We start from the raw sequence: 15,578 nt of genomic DNA, 5'->3' as shown, positions 1-15,578 counted from the left end.
ACAGTCTACCTCCACATGGACCCGTGAACGCTTACCTGTTACAACCGATATGAGCACAGACGTGGCCAAACATCAACGTATTGAAATTAATTTCTTTGGGGAATCGAAGCCACACAGCGCAGGAGCTCTGGAATGCTATCAAGCAGGAGAGCGACGTGTGGTTTGTGCCAGCGAATCTCCAGCCAGGCATGGTAGTGTGTGACAATGGCTGAAATCTGGTAGCAGCACTGGGCCTAGGCAACCTCACTCACATCCCATGTCTGGCACATGTGCTCAACTTGGTCGTGCAGAGTTTTTTGAGGGACTATCCGGATCTTGATGCACTGCTGCACAAGGTCCGCATAGAGTGCGCTCACTTGCGGCGTTCCAGCATGGCAAGATCGCGCATTGCAGCTCTGCAGCGTCCGATTCTGCCTTCCGGAACATCGCATCATATGTGACCTACCCACCAGGTGGAATTCAATGTTACATATGTTGGAGAGGTTGTGTGAGCAGCAGGCAGCAGTAATGGAATACCAGCTGCATCAGGCACAAAAAAGTCGCACTGCGCACCGTTCACACTTCACCACCACTCAGTGGGCCTCTATGAAGGACATCTGCCACATTTTGCGTGCCTTCGATGATTCCACACGGATCGCGAGTGCAGATGATGCACTAGTAAGCATGACTATCCCCCTTATCTGCCTGCTTGAAAAAACACTGCAAGCACTAAGGGAGGAGGTTGTGCGAAGAGGTGGAGGATGAGGGGTCACAAATGCCATCTGCTTCTGGACAGTCTGTGCAACATGGTTCCTCACAAAGGCCTAGGCAGGGGACACTTTGTGAGGAGGAGTCAATGGAGGAGGAAAACATCTGTCCAGAGGAGGGAGGTACACAATGCTCTAGTAGTCAGTATGTATAGCGAGGGTGGGGTGATGCAGAGCAGTCAGAGATGACGCCTCAAGCAGGGAACAGCGTTTCTTGGCCAGTTGGCAGTCTGCAGCACATGGTTGATTTCATGCTGAAGTGCCTGAGAAACGACCGCCGCATCGCCCACATTCTCAACACGGCTGATTATTGGGTGTACACCCTCCTAGATCTTCGCTACCGGGACAACTTACAAAGCCTCATAACACCATTAAACCAGGAGCATAAATTGCGGTAGTACCAAGACACACTGGTGCATTCCATCATGTTCTCCATTCCACCCGAGAGCAGTGCTGCTAGTCCCTTACAAATCAGCTCAGTGCGTCGAGGCAGTGGAGGAAGCTCTGCACAAAGAGTGAGCAGAAGCAGCACCTCAGCACAAGGCAAGACCAGCATGGCCCAAATGTGGCAGTTTTGTGTCCCCGCCACAAATGTCTACACCATCACAGATGGCTCCAGTCAGCAAGAGGCAACGTTTCCGTCACATGGTGACAGACTACATGTCTTGCCCTCGCAGTGTTCTCCCACACGGCTTTTCCCCCTTCAAGTTTTGGGTCTCTAAGCTGGATATATGGCCAGAGCTTAGCCAGTATGCATTGGAGGTACTGGCTTGCCCTGCTGCTAGTGTATTATCGGAACGCATCTTTAGTACCACAGGTGGTGTACTGACAGACCGTCGCATGTGACTATCCTCCGATAACGTTGACCGGCTTTTCTGAAAATGAACAAGAGCCTGGATCTCGCAGGAATTTGCTAGTCCTCTTCCAGATTAAATAATTGGTTGGCAACAGTATCCAGGTCTCCTGTTGTGTTCATGTTTCTACCACCTGAACTGTAATCCCTGGGCTCCAACATCGCCAGTTGCTGCTCAGAAGTGCCATCTGCACAGTCAACACATGCTCCAGTGTTATTGGGTTTCAGTAATGTCAGCAGGTACCAGGCAGAGCCTTTGGCTTAGGTGCCTCCTTGGTATCTGAGTTCCACCAACATCTGCTGGTACTTGGTAGTGCTTTCTGGCACGGGTACCTCCTGCTTAGTAACCAGGTTCCAGTACCATCAGCTGGTCCTCGGTAGTTTCATTGGCTCTTGTACATTCGGCTACCCATCCGGGTTCCAGTACCGTCAGCTGGTTCTCGGCAGTTCCTCAGCCTTCTTGTACCTTCTGCTACATTTCCAAGTTCAAGCTTTTTGAGATGGTTTTTGGTAATCACTCTTGATCTCCCTGACGACGACCCGAAAGATGACGACCCTGAAGACCACCCCGAAGAAGACGACGACCCCGAAAATGATGACCCTGGAGACGACAACCCTGAAGACCACCCCGAAGAAGACCACAACCCCGAAAAAGATGACCCTGGAGATGACAACCTTGAAGACCACCCCGAAGATGATGACCCCGAAAACGATGACCCTGGAGACAACAACCCTGAAGACCACCCCGAAGAAGATGACGACCCCGAAAACGACGACCCTGGAGATGACGACCCTGAAGACCACCCCAAAGAAGACGACGACCCCGAAGATGACGACCCTGAAGACCACCCCGAAGAAGACCAAGAAGATGACCCTGAAGAAGATGACCAAAAAGACAAAGAACAAGAAGACAACCACCAAGATACAGAAGAACAAGAGACAGAAGACCAAGAAGCAGAAGAACAAGAAGCTGCAGAACAAAAAGCAGAAGAACATTAAGCATAAGACTAAAAATCAGAGCAAAAGACATTATCTAAATTATAAGCAGAAGAAGACTAAGCAGTGTATGGGGGTGAGTCTGTTCCTCCTCATGGTGCCCCTGGATAATACCTGCTCCTGCAGGCAAAACTGAATGTGGACAAATCCTGTAGTAAATCTTTTGTGACAGGCAGAACGGAAGGTGTAATCTTCAAACTTTTATAGATAACTACAGGAATGCCTGTCACAAACAAGACTATGATGAAGAAGAATATGAAGAAGTAGAATATGAAGAAGAATAATAGTTGAATAAGAAGAATATGAAGAATGTAAAAAAAGAATAATAGGAAGAAGGTGAAGAAGAAGAAGATGAATAAGGTGAAGAAGTTGATGAAAAAGATGCTGCTGCTGAGGATGATGGAGAAAGTGTGGGAGAAGTAAAAAAGAAGGTGAAGAGCATGGAAGTAGTGAAACATAAATATCTGTCAAAATATAAAAAAGCTTAACGTAGTCAATATCTTTGTAACTCCAAACGTCTTAAAAATTTTTTTTAATTCCTGCTATTCCATTTGGTTTTGCTAAACCTCTATGCCTTTAATATCTCCTCCACCTCCCCCAATACATTCTACATTATTCTTAGTTGTTTTCCTTCATGTAGAATTAACCTACAAGGAAAGAGAGGGTTTATTTTCATTCCGATATTTGTGTCCCATTGACTTGCATTGGTTTCCGGTATCGGAATCGGCGATATCGGATATTTTTGGGGTATCGGTCCGATCCAATCCGATACGATATTTCTCAATATCAGAAGGTATCGCTCAACACTACTCATGACCAATAGACAATGCCAGAAGGGTCTTACCTGGGCCAAGGAGAAAAAAAACTGGTATGTTGCTCAGTGGTCCAAGGTGTTGATTTCAGATTAAAGTACATTTGGCATTTCACTTGGAAATCAAGGTCCCAGAGTCTGGAGGAAGAGTGGAGAGGCCATAATCCAAGCTGCTTGAGGTCTAGTGTGAAGTTTCCACAATCAGTGATGGTTTGCGGAGCCATGTCATCTGCTGGTGTAGGTCCACTGTGTTTTTTCTAGACCAAAGTCAGGGATTCCATCTACCAGGAAATTTTAGAGCACTTCATGCTTCCCTCTGCCGACAAGCTTTTTGGAAATGGAAATTTCATTCTCCAGCAGGACTTGGCACCTGTCCACACTGCCAAAAGTACCAATACCTAGTTTAAAAACAGCACTATTGGCCAGCAAACTCGCCTGACCTTAACACCATAGAGCATTTATAGGGTATTGTCAAGAGGAAGATGAGAAATATCAGATCCAACGATGCAGACGAGCTGAAGGCTGCTATCACAGCAACCTGGGCTTCCATAACATCTCAGCAGTGCCACAGGCTGATCGCCTCCATGCCACGCCGCATCGATGCAGTAATTGATGCAAAAGGAGCCCAGGCCAAGTATTGAGTGCATTTACTGAACATACATTTCAGTAGGCCAACATTTATAAAGTATTCTAATTTACTGAGATAATGACTTTTGGGTTTTCACTGGCTGTAAGCCATAATCATCAACATTAGCAGAAATAAACACTTGAAATACATCTCTCTGTTTGTAATGACTGTATATAATATATGAGTTTCACTTTTTGTATTGAAGAACTGAAATAAATTAAGTTTTTGATGGTATTCTAATTTTGTGAGAAGCACCTGTAGTTTCACCCAAAACCCCAAAAATGGGCCTTACAAAATTGTCGGCATTTTCAACTAAATATTTGGTTGTACACCATTTGGAATAAATAACTGCAATCAGTCCCTTCCTACAACCATCAGCAAGCTTCTTACACCTCTCAACTGGAATTTTGGACCACTCCTCTTTTGCAAACTGTTCCTGGTCTATCATACTTAAATGGTGTTTTCTCCCATCAGCAATTTTAAGATCTCTCCACAGGTATTCAATGGGATTTAGACATTATTGCTGGCCACTACAGAATTCTCCAGTGCTTTGTTTACATCCATTTCTGGGTGTTTTTTTATGTATTTTTGGGGTCATTGTCATTCTGGAAGACCCATGACCTAGGACACAAACACAGCTTTCTGACACTATGCACTACATTGTGACCCAAAATCCTTTTGTAGTCTTCAGATTTCATGATTCCTTGCACACAGTCAAAGCACTTATTTCCAGAGCCAGCAAAACAACTCCAAAACATCTTTGAACCTCCACCATATTTCACTGTAGGTACTGTGTTCTTTTCTTTGTTGACCTCATTCCGTTTTCATTATACTGCATTGCACCCTTTCATCAATTTTTCTCTTCTGTCTAGGGAGATTAGCTACAGTGCCATGGGTTGTTTCTTGACTATACTGCACACTGTGGACAACGGAACATCAAGATCTCTGGAGATGGACTTGTAACCTTGAGATTGTTGATATTTTTCAACAATTTTGGTTTTCAAGTTCTCAGACAGTTTTCTTTTTGTTCTCCATGGTTAGTGTGACACACACAGACACAATGCAAAGAGTGAGTTAACTTATCCTCTTTTTTATCTGATTTCAGGTGTGATTTTCATACTGCCTTTACTTGTTACTTGCCACAGAGGAGTTTGAACGAGCACCACGTGCTTGACACAAAGTTATTTACCCATATTTTTGGGAAAAGTGTCAACAATTTTGTTCAACCCACTTTTGTGGTTTTGTGTGACATTATGTCGAATTTGCCTTTTTTTCTCTGTTTTTTGTGATGTTCCAGAACACACAAAGGAAAAAAACATGTATAACAAAACGTGTAATTACAATAATTTTCTGGGAGAAATACTTCATTTTCTGGAACAATTTCAAGGATGCCTACACTTTCGCCCATGTCTATTTACATGTAGCCAAACAGTGGACCCCCAGAATCGGTGTTGCTAGTTGGCCCTTGCCAAGCCCGCCTAACACTCTAGTCCGACAATGTGTATATATGTGTAATTACAGTGGGTACGGAAAGTATTCAGACCCCTTTAAATTTTTCACTCTTTGTTTCATTGCAGTCATTTGTAAAATTCAAAAAAGTTTTCTAATTAATGTACACTCTACATCCCATCTTGACTGAAAAAAAGTAGAAATGTAGAAATTTTTGCAAATTTATTAAAACCGAAAAACCGAAATATCACATGGTCATAAATGATATAGTTTATTTATGGACAGCCCATAGACTTTAAAAATCTGGGTAGTCCGAGTTCTACAAAGTAGAGTGAGGTCCTAAAACAGTGACAAGCTGTAATGGGGAGCCAGTAGTTCGATACTGTCAGACTCCCCATAGAGAAGGTAGAGAGACTTTATTACCCTTTCTGCCTTTTGAATAGCCATATACAGTGTTGACCAAGCGTTGACACTGCTTCCTCCTCTGGAGACAGCAGTCATATGTAGGGAGGGACCAGGAGCCGCTGAGTCAGAGGAGACCCAGTCTGCTATGCAGCCAGGAGGCTGAATTTCTCCTGTAACTGGGGCTAATATTCCAGCCACATTTACAGGAGAATTCAGTTAAAGAAACAGAAATGTAAATGTGACTTTAATAAGACTTTATTGGGGAGGCACAATGCGTGAAGTAAATCAGAAGTAAAAAAAAAAAGCTGATGCCAATCCAAATCGCTGTTACTAGCCCTGCCCACATCTGAACAGAATGTTTCCTTTATAAGAATCGTTATTGGAAAGGGAAAAAACAATGAAAATGTATTTTAGTTTTAGTGATTCTTTGTGGTCATAAAAAATGTGGAAAACAGACAAATATTTACCTTGGAGATAAGGTTTTTCCACCAACATAGAAGAGGATTCTTTACTGTTAGGGCAGTGAGAATCTGGAATTCCTTGCCTCAGGAGGTGGTGATGACCAACCCAGTCGAGGGGTTCAAGAGAGGCCTGGATGTCTCCCTGGAGCGTAAGGGTATGTGTCCACGTTCAGGATTGCATCAGGATTTGGTCAGGATTTTATGCAGGTAAAATCTGCACCAAATCTGCCCCTGAGGTCTCTGGCAGGTCACCTGCGTTGTTCTTGCGTTGTTTGCGCATTGTAAGGACATGCTGCGTTCTGAAAAGACGCTCCACATGTCCGTTTCCGCGGGTCTGCCGCATGCGCCTTTTAATGCATAGTGGAGACGGGATTTCATGAAATCCCCTCCACTATGCTGTAACATCTGGATGCTGCGTGTTTGACGCTGCGGCTCTATGCAGCGTCAAACACGCAGCGTTTCCTGAACGTGGAAACATACCCTAACAATATTGTATCTTACAGTTATTAGGTTCTTTAAAAGGACGTAGATCTTGGGATTTATTCTGATGCAATATAGGCTGAACTTGATGGACAAATTTCTTTTTCCGGCCTTGCTAACTATGTTACTTTCTCACAGATATTGGCAGAAAAAATGAATGTATGTAACATTAGACCCCACATATCACAAAAAAATGCAAGAATTACACACTGTGCGCAATAATTAGATAATGTGTGTTTTTGATTATTCATTTTTATTATTGCACAAATACAGTGCTGTCTGTCAATCTAAAAGGTTTATAAAACTGAATATTTAAGAAAGTAAAAGTGAGTTTTTGTCTTTCTTAGGAGAATATCTATTTGGGCAGAATTATTGGGCAACTTAGTGTGCAGAATTATTTTTCCATTCATGGAGTCTGTCAGTTTCTTAAGCCCTTTCCGACATCGGGCGTAATAGTACGCCGATGTCGGACACCCTCCCTTTGATGTGGGCTCCGGCGGTGAGCCCCCATTTTTTCCCGACACGTCAGCTGTTTTGAACAGCTGACATGTGCCCAGAACAGCCAGTGGTAGAATCACGATCACCCGCAGCTATTAACCTGTTAAATGCTGCTGTAAAATGCTGACAGTGGTATTTAACATGCGCTTCCGGCAATTGCGCCGGACATCCGTCCATCGGTGACCTCCGTCACTTGATCGTGGGTCACCAATGGGTTGCCATGACAACCAGAAGTCTCCTGCAGACCTCTATGTTTGTCACTGCCAGATTACTATCAGCGCCGCCCGGTGGTCGGTGCTCATAGCTAGTGAGTAATTCTGCTACATACTGGGGATCTGATCATCGCCTGTATGTAGCAGGCCGATCGGGTTTTGGCAGCTTCTAGTCTCCCATGGAGACTATTGAAGCATGCCAAGAGTAAAAAAAAAATGTTTTTTTTAAATATAAAAAAAATATGAACGTTCAAATCACCCCCCTTTCGCCCCATTCAAAAGAAATAATAAAAAAAATACACGTATTTGGTATTGCCACGTTCAGAATTGCCCGATCTATCAAGAAAAAAAGGATTAACCTGATCGCTAAATGGTGTAGCGAGAAGAAAATTCAAAACGCCAGAATTACGTTTTTTGGGTTACATCGACATTGCATTACAATGCAATAACGGGCGATCGAAAGAATGTATCTGCACCGAAATTGTATAATTAAAAACGTAAGCTAGGCACTCAAAAAATAAGTCCTCATCCAACCCGAGATCACGAAAAATGGAGACGCTACGTGTAACGGAAAATGGGACAATTTTTTTTTTCTTTATAAAAGTTAAAAAAGAACCTATACATGTTTGGTGTCCATGAACTCGTAATGACCTGGAGAATCATAATGGCAGGTCAGTTTTAACATTTAGTGAACATAGTAAAAAAAAAAGCAAATCAAAACACAACTGTGGGATTGCAATTTTTGCAATTTCACCGTACTTGGAATTTTTTTTCCCATTTTTCAGTATACGATATGTTAAAACAAATTGTGTCATTCAAAACTACAGATCGTCCTGCAAAAAATAAGCCCTCACATGGCCATATTGACAGAAAAATAAAAAAGTTATGGCTCTGGGAAGAAGGGGAGCAAAAAACAAAAATGTAAAAATGAAAATACCTCTGGTCATAAACCTATTGACGATCAACTTTTGGGGCAGCACCAATCACTGCCTCCCAGACACTGTTCAGAGAGGTGACTGTTTTCCTGCACCATATGTCTCCTATTTAAGAAGGGCCCACAAGTTCTTATTGGGTTTAAGTTATGTGACGAAGGGGCCAGGTCATTATTCGTTCATCTTTGAGGCCTTTACTGGCTAGCCAAGCAGTGGAGACATCGATGCATGTGATGGAGCGCTCCTTCATAAAAATCATGTGTTTTTAAAGATGCAGACTTTTTCCTGAACCAATGCTTGAAGAAAGTCTTTTAAAAACTGGCAGTAGGTTTAGGAGTTGATTATGAGACAATATCAATACCCCACTTCCACGTTGCTGGTGTGGAGATCTGACCATCAAGAGTTATTCTCATCTTCTCTGTCCATTAAGGGTATGTGCACTCGTAGAATGGACCTCTGCGGATTTTTCCGCAGCGGATTTTAGAAATCCGCAGGTAAAAGGCAATGCGTTTTACCTGCGGATTTACCGCGGTTTTTATGCGGTTTTTGTGCGGATTCCCCTGCTGTTTTGCACCTGCGGATTCCTATTGTGGAGCAGGTGTAAACCGCTGCGGAATCCGCACAAAGAATTGATGGGCACAGCGGTTTCTGTTTTCCATAGGTTTACATTGTACTGTAAACTCATGGGAAACTGCTAAGGACCCGCAGCTGCAGATCCGCTGCGAATCCGCAGCAAAATCTGCAACGTGTGCACATAGCCTAAAGCATTGAAAAATCATCTTCAGGTATTTGTTGGCCTTGTAACAATTTGTGACTTTTGACAATATTCGACTTTTCAGAGTCCGTTAAATGTCTTTTTTTGGCCCTTTTTGCCAGATTAAAACAGCTGTATAATGATTCCACACACATTTGATAAAAGGTGTTGTATCCATAAGCCTCACCCTCCCTCATTACACAAATACACAACACCAGATCTGCTTCATCCAATAAGCATACAGCTTGGAGTTGGCAAATAGGCAAGTGAGTATTTTAACCATATCATTTTTAGGCAAAATTATTGTGCACAGTGTACTTGAATATCCAAATGAGGTACAATAAAAATTATATTGTGGTACTATGGTAGCCAGGAAAATTGATGTAAATACTTTTATGCCCAAAAATGGCAAAGGTATTGTCGGAGTGATACCTTTATTGACTAAACAGAAAAAAAATATATAGTTGCAAGGTTTCAGATCCCGTACAATGCCAACTTCATGAACTGGAATGCTTCCTCCGCCTGAGGGTTGCACCAAACCATGACCGAGTTCCTTCCATTTAAGATATCGATCAAGGGTGCCCGCAAAATTAGTAATATACCCAATGATGCCTAGAAATGCTTTTACCTGTTTTGTAGTAAGAGGCCGGGTCTAGTTTTGAATGCAATTTTTCTTTCGTTGACTTCATCAGATCCTGCCAGTAACCATTGGTCAGATCGAGAGTAATGATGTACTGGGCCTGACCCAGTCTTTCAATTAGCTTGTCTACCCTGGCATTGGATAAAGGTCAAATTTAGACACGTCATTCAATTTCCGGAAATCCTTACTAAAAAGTAACTATCCATTTGGCTTTGAAATCAGTACAATAGGACTAGCACAATCACTCCTGGATGCCTCAATAACTCCTAACCAGAGTATTTGTTTCACCTCAGCCGCAATGGCTTGCCTCTGGCACACAATACGGTTTCAATTCGCACCCATACCTGAGGCTCGGTGGCAATGTCATGGTGGCTCACAGATGTACGGCTGGGCAATTCTGAGAATACGTCTGTATTCTGCTGCACTAATTTCCGAACCTATCATCGCTGCTGTTAAGAGCAGCTTCCTCCCAGACCAGTGTCGTAGGGTCAAAAATTGATGCAACCGGAGTCACGTCCGCAACCATACATTTCCGGTCTTTCCATGACTTTAACAGATTGAAATTATATAGTTGCTCATTTTTCCCTTTCCCGGGCTTATTTACCCTGTAATTCATCTCCCTAATCTTTTTCTGGATTTCATATGGCCCTTGCCATTTGGCCATGATCTTACTTTCTGCCGTGGGTACTAAAACTAATAACCTATCCCCTTTTTTTAAAGAACCTGACTGTGAACTTTCTATTGTATGCTCTGCGCTGCCTGAGAATCCACTAGTTGTTCCTTTAAAATCAGCCTCACAGCCGCGATCCGGACTTGCATACTCGCAACATGCTCTATCATGCTTTTATGGGGAGTAGACTCCTGTTCCCATGTCTTTTTGGCTTTGTCCCGGCCCCTGGGATGTCTATCATACACTCATTCGAATGGAGAGTACCCTGTTGAGGACTGTGGTACCTCCTGGACGGCAAACATTAAATAGGGCAGTAACATATCCTTCCCATCTTTGGAGACTACTTTATTTAGCATAGATTTAATGGGATTTTTTAATCTTTCCTTTACCCCATCTGTCTGTGGGTGGTACACTGATGTGCGCAACTCTTTTATCTGGAGCGGTTTACACAATTCCTTTGTAACCTTGGGCCTAAAAGGTGTCCCCTGAGCCATAAGGATCTCAGGTAGCCCAAGGTGACAGAACATGGAAATCAGCGCCCAGGCGATAAGTTTAGCCGAGGTGTGATGAAGCAGAATTGCCTCCTGGTAAGAAGTAGTGTAGTCTAGTCTACTACCACTACTATGTAATAACAAAATCAGGCAACATATTAGATACAAACGGGGGGGGGGGGGGGAGGCGACAGGCACTAAATAGTGCACAATGACCCCCCACCAAAAAAGAAAACCAACTCCATAAGAGTCATTGAAAAAAGGAGAAAGCTAGGAGCATATGGATATTTAAATAGTAGAAAATGCTTTATTAAATAACACATAGATAGCAAGCTTAGTAGCAAAATACAAAAAAGCACCAGACATACATAAATGTATACACTATACAAAGATGTTTTAAAAGGAGAGTGGGTAGCCCTCGGTGTGCACTTGCAAGGAAACCACCATACATGGCTACATAATGTAAAGCCGACTGCTGCAAACACCTATACCGCTATAATAGCAATAGACAAGCCGTGTGGCGTGTGATAGAAAATTGAAGGATTAGAGGAGCAGCGCTTACCCGTAGAAGGCACCAAGCAGAGCACACCGGTTGGGGTCCACAGGACGCGACCCCCACATACTTAAAATGTAATAAAAAACAAAAAAACATACAAAGGGACCCCAAATGGGTATCCACTCGCAGGGGGGGAGATGTTAAATATAGAGGGCAGGAAATGAACAGGAGCAAAGGACCATAGTAAGATAAAAGAGGATTTTTTATTTTTTATATATAAAAAACGGTAGAGTTGTTCATAAGGAAGGTAGAGCAAAACGGAGGGGAACACCTACCAGGTGCTGAATGGCACCACACTAATACAACAATGCGGAAAGAAAGTTTTTTAGAGAAAGGGGGAGAAACTTAGGTACTCATTATGTCCCTTTGGTACCATGGTATCTACACGGACAATCCAGCCCGCTTCACGCTGGGCAAGAACCTTTTTGTAGTTGCCGCCTCGTACCCCAAGATGGATACTTTCAATGCCTCTGACCTGAAGCGTCCTGGCATCACATCCATGAAACATCTTAAAATGACGTGGGATTGTTTTTAGGTCAGAGGCATCTTCTATAGTTTTGGCAGCACATATGTCCCTAACATGTTCGCGGACCCGTACGCGCAACTCCCTGGATGTCAACCCAATGTAGATTAGGGAGCAACCACATGTGGCATAATATACAACGTTAGATGTGCCACATGTGATGCGCTGTCTGATGGAAAATTCTTTTGTACCATCAGAGGATTTGAAAGTAGTAGCTCGTGTAATATTGGCACATGCCATGCAATGGCCACATTGGTAAGAGCCAAGTACAGGACCCTTAGTACTAAAAGGGTTGATGATAGATGGGACATAATGGCTACGGACGAGGAGGCTGCTCAAGTTAGGGGATCTCTTAGCCGTCATCAACGGGAATTTCCCCACAGCTTGGGCCAATGAGGGTTCAGTCATCAAGACTGGCCAATGCTTTTTCAGTATCTCCCTCATATTGGACCATTCATGATTATAGGTCGTGATGAACCTAACTTTTTCTCCATCCGTCCTCCTCTTCCGATCATTGTTACCAAAGTGTAAAAGATCCCTACGAGGTGTCCTCCTCGCTCTGTCGAAGCCCCGCCTAATACTTCTACGGCTATATCCACGGTCTCTAAAACGCCCCTCGAGATCAACCGCCTGTGCAAAGAATTTTTCATCAGTAGAGCAGATCCGCCTCACCCTTAGGAACTGTCCAACCGGGACGGCCCCAATAGTGGTAGGATTGTGAGCGGAGTCGGCATGCAGTAAAGCATTAACGGCTGTGGACTTTCTGAAAACGTCAGTCTGGACCCGACGTGTACTGTCGACCTCCAGTCTGACGTCGAGAAAGTCAATATGCTCCGAATCACAATTATATGTCAACTTGATGTTGAGCAAGTTGTCATTAAGTTGGCCCATGAAATCCCCGAGCTGCCGCGCCGTCCCCTCCCACAAAAAGAGGACGTCGTCTATATATCTTAGCCAGCACAGCACATGGTCCGCGCCCCGCACCCTCCGTCCCCAAAAATTTGTCTCTCCCATGAGCCAAGGAAAAGATTGGCGTACGAGGGGGCACAGGCCGCGCCCATGGCTGTGCCGCGTTTTTGCAGAAAAAACTTGTCCTTAAATGTAAAGAAATTGTGGGTAAGGATAAAGCGCAGCAGCTCGAGGATTAACTCACACATGGGACCGCCCAGGTCAGAGGTCCCCAAGAAGAGGCGGACTGCAGCAAGACCATCCTCATGGTCAATACACGTATATAATGTTTGCACATCGGCGGTGACCAAGAGGACGCCAGGATCCACAAGGACACCGTCAACCCGTGTAAGGACGTCCGTCGTGTCTCTAACATATGATGGTAAAACTTCAACCAAAGGTTTTAAATAAAAATCAATAAATTTGCATATCGGCTCACATAGGCCCTCAATGCCTGACACGATCGGACGTCCCGGTGGGACACTACTATGTGTTGGTAGCCACATGCTGACTTTACTATGAGCCCTACCAGATCCATAGCAATCTGCTTAAAAGGCTTCTCTATAATAGGCAGAGGAACCAATGGACTGCGGAAACTTGCGGTTGGTGTGGTCAGCTAGGCATAACTCAAAAAACCTCTGAACCTCGGCATAAATCCCTGGTCAAAATAACTGTTGAAGAATACACTTATGTCTTTTTAACTCCTAGGTGACCAACCAGGCGGTACTATTTGTACCCTACCAGCTGTTCCACTATGTTTTCCCGGATTTTGTTAGCCTGATATAGCAACTCCTGGTTGACAACTATATGGGGAAAACTGCCTCTGCCCCCATTGCTGAGACACTCCATTTATCTCTATCATCCTTTCCCATGCTATCCTATCGGGTTTACACTGTTTCCCTATGAGGGTGACCCCTACAGCGGGTATCCCTGACTTGGGATCTTTGGGTTCCACGCCTGGACAGTCCTTTACACTGGAAGGGTTAATTTTACTCTCTCACAGGGACCAGAACAGGGGCAAGTCTCTTCCCAAAACAGTTCCATAAGGAAAGGTTTTTCACCACTCCCACCACATGTCTAATCTCCCCTTATGGAGTGGAAAAGGTAACTTCCGCCATCAGATACCCTCGGAGTTCACCATGTATACAAATGAACCCAACTTTCCTCCCAGTGGGTTCTAACCCGGAGATCAATGACCCATGAACAAGTGTAACTAGGCTCCCTGAGTTCAAAAGAGCCTCCGAATGATGTCCATTGAAGCGCACCTGGCACAGATAGGGTTCATGGCATCCATGGTGTAGATGACCTGGGCATATATCAATACCAAGCTAGTAAACCCCCTCAGTATGGGCTTGGTTCCTTTTCCTGGCCCCTGGGCTTACAGGGGATGGCGTGATTCCCGCTGTGAGTCAGAGTCCGGTACGAAGCCGTGGGTGGCCATATTATTATTTCTTTTTTATAGCACAATTTATTCCATGACGCTTTACATGTGTGGAGGGGTATACATAAAAACAAGTACAGCAATCATAAACAATACAAGTCACGACTGGTACAGGAGGAGAGAGGACCCTGCCCGTGAGGGCTCACAATCTACAAGGAATGGGTGAGGATACAGTAGGTGAGGTTAGAGCTGGTCATGCTCTGGCTTAGTTGACCGGTGGTTGCTGCAGGTTGTAGGCTTGTCAGAAGAGGTAGGGCTTCAGGTTCTTTTTGAAGGTTTACATGGTAGGCAAGAGTCTGATATGTTGTGGTAGAGAGTTCCAGAGTAAGGGTGATGCGTGGGAGAAATCTTGTATGCGATTGTGGGAAGAGGAGATAAGAGGGGAGAAGAGGAGATCTTGTGAGGATCGGAGGTTGCGTGTAAGTAAGTACCGGGTGATGAGGTCAGAGATATATGGAGGAGACAGGTTGAGGATAGCTTTGTATGTCATGGTTAGGGTTTTGAACTGGAGTCAATCAGGCTAACCACCTGTTCTTGATTGTCTGGGTCCCCTTGCCCCACCCAGCGCTGTATGACTACTGGCAGAGTTCACACTAACCGCTCGACTACTACCCTCTCTACCATCTGTGCTGGGCTGAAGGTATCAGGCTGGAGCCATTTTAACAAATCATATGCCTGAAATCTAGCGGGTAAGGTTTCCACAAAGGACCACTGCTACACTCATTGAGCTCATACAGATGTATTAACCCCTGGCCAGGCAAGGAACTCACCTCTGAGTCTCCCATATTCCTGTGCATCCTCCTGGCTGAGGTCAAAGTAAGCCTTTTGGGTGTCTCCCATCAGAAACAGGGCCACCACTTCAGCCCATTGGGAAACCAGTAAGCTCTCCCGTTCCGCTGTACATTCAAACACGGTAAGGAAAGCTTGCATGTCGTCCTCCAGACTCATCTTCTTCAGCTCTGACTTAACTGTCCCGGGTCTCGGAACTGACCAGGGTTGGCAGTGGGGTAGTGTAGGGTGTCTCTCGCAGGACCGCAATCTGTTGCAGAATCAGATTGTTAGTCTGCTGCTGCTAGAACATCTG

Source organism: Ranitomeya variabilis, chromosome 2 (genome assembly GCF_051348905.1).
Source record: "Ranitomeya variabilis isolate aRanVar5 chromosome 2, aRanVar5.hap1, whole genome shotgun sequence".
Classification (NCBI taxonomy): domain Eukaryota; kingdom Metazoa; phylum Chordata; class Amphibia; order Anura; family Dendrobatidae; genus Ranitomeya; species Ranitomeya variabilis.
This window is presented reverse-complemented; position numbering follows the sequence as displayed.